This window comes from Setaria italica, chromosome IX, assembly GCF_000263155.2.
Source record: "Setaria italica strain Yugu1 chromosome IX, Setaria_italica_v2.0, whole genome shotgun sequence".
NCBI lineage: Eukaryota > Viridiplantae > Streptophyta > Magnoliopsida > Poales > Poaceae > Setaria > Setaria italica.
The window spans coordinates 33,395,412-33,400,945 of NC_028458.1; positions in this window are offsets into that span (position 1 = coordinate 33,395,412).

Here is a 5,534-nt window from a genome sequence, read left to right on the forward strand (position 1 = left end):
CCTTCCCGACCTCATATCCCATCCCTCCTTGACAGTACCAATCACTCAGCAAATCAGCCAATCAATCAATACAGTTTGGAAGCTGCGCATCATCAGGCAATCAATCAATTCACCAATCCACCGCTTCCATTTGATTTTGAACCAGCATGAGATCCGTCTTCATCCATCCTCGCCATTCTTCTTTCATACTGGCCTTCCATCCAGTGCACTACACGAGCTTGCCTTTTTCCATCGCTGCGGAGGCTGCTTATTGCCCTCGGTGTAAGAACTCACCACTACTCTAAAAAAATATTAGAATTGGATATAAGTTGCAAAACTCTTTATATGATAAGTTTCACATTAAATAAATTATAAATGCACAACTAGACAGTATATTGCATAGTTTAATGCAATTAAGTTCGCATAATTCGCCCGGTCCCCTTCTTAGATAATATGACCAAAGATTACTTTCACGACTCCAATCACCACCTCACCCTAATCAGTTGGGAGTACTAGTGCGTAGATTATATGTAGGCACGCACGATGAGGCAGAAATACAAACTAGACCTTCTGTGCACTCGTTCCGTGGGTTGTTTATGTTTTTGAGAGAATTCCCTATATAGCATTAGAAAAAAAAACATGGTTCTCTGTATGACACTAGAAAAATCTGTCTTCCCTAATTGACAACGGAATATTTTCTTGGCTCCTTTCTTAGCACTTCCTTTGACTGGATGTTAAGTCTGACATGAAAAGACATTTTTGCCCCTGATCTTGTCATTCAAGTTCTAGTAAAATATTGTGTGTCCCAAGCAGCTGCACATAATGTCTTCCTAATTTATTCCTTTCTTAGGTTTGAATATGAAAAATCCATAATATTCAATGAAAAAAGAATTTTGATCCTTACTAATGTCCAATCAATACACTATCAGTTGCCCACTGCAATGAACATGCAATATAATGTTGATCGCCACCAGAAATTAAAAATGAAATATTAATTCAGCTAGTTATCTTGAACCCGTGGGTTTTTTTAGATTAAGGAAATAAATCCGGTCTCAGTGTTTTGAGTAACCCGTGGGGTTAATTAGGGGCTCAGGGCAAAATGAAAATTGCTACCTCCTTCGGTTCTGGTTGCTTGCATGTCGATGCAGCAGAACAAGAGTTTGAGCAGCCGGTCCAACGTAGATGCACGTCAGTGTAGAGGAAGTAGTCGATCGGATCTTCTCCTCCTCATCCTTGCCTCAGCAGCTGCCTTGCGCCGCCGTAGCTAATCAGCACAGCAGCAGCGCCTCCACGTAGTCCTCACGTATGGGGAAGAAATGCCATGCGCCGGTGTGCTAGCATCATGTACGAGGCAGGGGTCTCGGGCTCAGTCCGAGGGGAAGCAGCGGCTAGGGTTGCGGCGTGGTGGGATGGTGCGCCCCTAGCCCTACCCCTCATATTTATAGAGCACATTAATGGGCTTCCAGGCTGAAGGCCCATTAGTTACCCTAATCCATCATGGATCAACTATCTCGTGGGCCTTTAGTCCAAATTGTTATGATTGCTTCTTGGGCACATCACCAACAATCTCCCACTTGCACCAGAGACAATCATATAGGCAAGCTTTTCCAATATTCAAACCCCTTAAGTGTGTGTCCTGTTAGGTTCATGTGCAAACGGAATGGAAACCATTTTCGAACCACAAGTCAGCAGCGGTACCTAGCAGGACATACTGACTCCTGAATGTACATAAAAAACTTATCGGCTGAACCTAGGTACATTCATTAACATACTAATCCCTTTGCCTCACAATACCAGTCAAGCTCAAGGCGAGATGGGTGCCACCATTATGATAGCTCGACCATTCACTCGATCAAATAGTGAATTCAATTCATGACTAACATTTAGTCATTGTTTGGCATGGTCATGTACTTCCCAATCCAACTATCTCGAGGGCCCCAGAGATATCTCTCATGTTATTTAGGAGGGGCAAATTCCATCTTGATCTGCTCACATCCCATTCTATATTTCATGATACATCCGAAGACTACTTTTATGACTACCCAGTTACGGAGTAGCATTTGGAAGTCCCAAAGTGCATCACTACACATAGTGAGAAATAATGGCGATCTCAAGTCTAAGGATCTAGCAGGTGTACCACTTGAGAGAAACTGATGGCACATACAATATAACAATCCCAGCAATGTCTCAGGGTGGGTCAATCAAACACCATGTTTACTAACATGTGTTCACATTATTAATCTGATATCTCCATATCTATGGTCCATGAAACGTAATCATCAATTAATACATGTGCCAGGTCTACTTAATGATGCACTCCCTGAGGGTTCAGCACTACCTAGAAATTTTCATGAATCTAAGAAATTGGTGAAATCAATAGGAATTGGGTATAATAGTATTCATGCTTGTGAAATGATTGCATTCTCTATTGGAAGAAGGATTCAGATTTAAATTCATGCCCAAAATGCAAGGTTTCACGGTGGAAATCGATAAGGAAGAGTCTAGATGGAAAACATACATATAAGGTTCCTAGGAAGGTTCTTCGTTACTTTCCAATAAAGAAATGTGTCCAAAGGTTATTTCTATCCTCATAAACAGCAAGTCTAACTAGATGGCATGATGAAGGCCGAAAAAAAGATGGTCATCTAAGGCATCCTGCAGATTCACCACTATGGCAAGACTTTGATGAAAAGAATCAAGGGTTTGCTGCAGATAGCCGGAATATCCATCTTGCATTCGCTACTGATGGTTTTAACCTATTTAGATCCATGAATGTTAGCTATAGTGTTTGGCCTGGTATTTGTATTCCCTACAATTTTCCACCTTCAATGTGCAGGAAACAATCCAATTTCATTCTTTCTTTGTTGATTCCTAGTAAATACGATCCTGGTAGTGATATGGATGCTTATTACCAGCCACTAGTTGATGATTTGTTGGATATGTTTGAGAACGGAGTTAGAACTTATGATGCTTCAAAGGGTGAATACTTCCAGCTGCAAGCAGTAGTACTGTGGACTATTACTGATTTCCCAGGTCTAGGTTATGCTTTCGGGTCTATCACTGCTGGTGGAGTAGCATGTCCTGATTGCCACTCCAATACATGTTCAGTTCAACTTGGTAATGGTAGCAAGGCTTGCTATATGGGTCATTGTAGATTCTTTAATGAAAACCATCCATTTAGGTTTGATGCTGATAAATTTAGTGGTATTGAGTTTAGGCCAGCACCTACTCCACTTACTAGTGAGGAAATTTTGGATTGCACCAAGAACCTTAATACAGTTTTTGGTAAGGATCCATCTAGAAAGAAACCAGCAAGCAAGAGACGCAAACTAGGAGAGCCAATAGTCATTTTCAAAAGGAGATCTATGTGGTTCAATCTTCCATATTGGAAAGATTTAATGATGCGGCATAATTTTGACTTCATGCACATAGGGAGAAATGTGAGTGAAAACTTAGTTAATACATTCATGGGCACCGCTAGTAAATCCAAGGATAATTTGAATTCTTGATTGGACATTCAATCTCTAGGGATTAGAAGTGATCTTCACCCAGTTGAAGTTGAAGACCAACTTTATTTATCACCTGCAGCATACACAATGAGTCCTAATGAGAGGAAATTATTTTGTCAAGTACTAAAAGGGGTGAAGTTTCATGATGGTTATGCATCTGATATACGGCATAATGTACATGTTAATGAGAGAAAGATATTTGGACTTAAGAGTCATGAGAGCCATATTATTCTACACCACTTGCTGCCCCTTGCTGTGAGAAAAATATTGCCTAAAATAGTCAGTGCTACTGTGATCCCAATAAGTAATTTTTTCAAGAAATTTTGCTTGCATGTCATTCGAATAAGTGATATGGAAAGTCTAGAGGCAGACATAGCTGAGACCTTGAGCCTTCTTGAAGCTCTATTTCTTCCTTCCTTTTTTGATATTATGGTTCACTTGATGGTACATCTTCCTACCCAAGCAAGAATAGCTGGTCTAGTTCATTTTCGGAGCATGTGGCCTGTAGAGAGGTAATTTTCGTAGGCATATTGCAGCATAGTGAATAAATTTTCATACATACTATTTTTATAATATTATGAATCTGCCTATTATTCATGTGAATAGGTTCTTGATGAGATTGAAGGGTTCTGTTCATACAAAAAGTCACCTCGAGGGATCAATTATGGAGTGGTCTATGTTTACTGAGTGCCTTATGCTTTGTTCTCATTATTTACATGACACTCAATTTAACCATCAAGTTAGAAATGAAGATAGTAGTGCAACTCCTTTCTTCCGTAGCATTGGTCAAGGATTGGTTGGAAAATGCACAGTGAGTTTAGATTACAAGATATGGCTGCAAGCCCATAGATATGTTTTGTTCAACTATGCCAACATAGGACCTTACTTGGAGTAAGTAGTATATATTTGTTCATGATTTACTATGTCCATTGCTCATTTTCTGGCAAGCATGCTAAATTATTTAATGACCTTTTCAGCAAGCATGCTTCCTATCTATCCTCCATTGGTCATCGAAATAAAAGAGACATCAACCGTATGCAACATGAATCCTTTCATGAGTGGTTTAGGTTGCATGTAAGTAAAAAATGAAACTCAGCAGATGTTATTTGAGAATAGATTTCACATTTGCTTTAATTGTAGCATTTCATAATCACAGGTGGAAGAAAGGTGTGAGAATGTACCCGATGAGATTAAAATTTTAGCCAAGGCTCCAATGATGATTGCACATAAGTATAGTAGCTATAGCATAAATGGATTTAATTTTCACACATAGTTCTATGATGAGGATAGATCTGTTCAAAGTAGTGGGGTTGCTGTAGTTGCTGAGTCAACCAGCTTTGATAGGGGCAATAATGATAACATTATAATCAGAAACAAGACCTATTATGGTATTGTAAAGGAAATTCTTGAGCTAAACTATCACCATAAAGGAAATGTGGTGCTTTTCAAGTGTGATTGGGTTGACAACCGTGTGCAGGACAAATGGGTAAAAATAGATCAATTTAGCATCACAAGTGTGAACTTTAAACATTTATTCAATACAGGTGAGAAAATGTTAGATGAGCCCTTCATTCTAGCATCACAGGCTGTTCAAGTATACTATGTTCTTGATCCAGTCGATATAGATTGGGTTGCTGTTATTCAATCTAAACCAAGAGATGTGTATGACTTTGATAATAATGATAACATTATAATCAGAAACAAGACCTATTATGGTATTGTAAAGGAAATTCTTGAGCTAAACTATCACCACAAAGGAAATGTGGTGCTTTTCAAGTGTGATTGGGTTGACAACCGTGTGCAGGACAAATGGGTAAAAACAGATCAATTTAGCATCATAAGTGTGAACTTTAAACATTTATTCAATACAGGTGAGAAAATGTCAGATGAGCCCTTCATTCTAGCATCACAGGCTATTCAAGTATACTATGTTCCTGATCTAGTCAATACAGATTGGGTTGTTGTTGTTCAATCTAAACCAAGAGATGTGTATGACTTTGATAATTTGGAGAATGAACACACAGATATTGACAGTGGACTTCCATT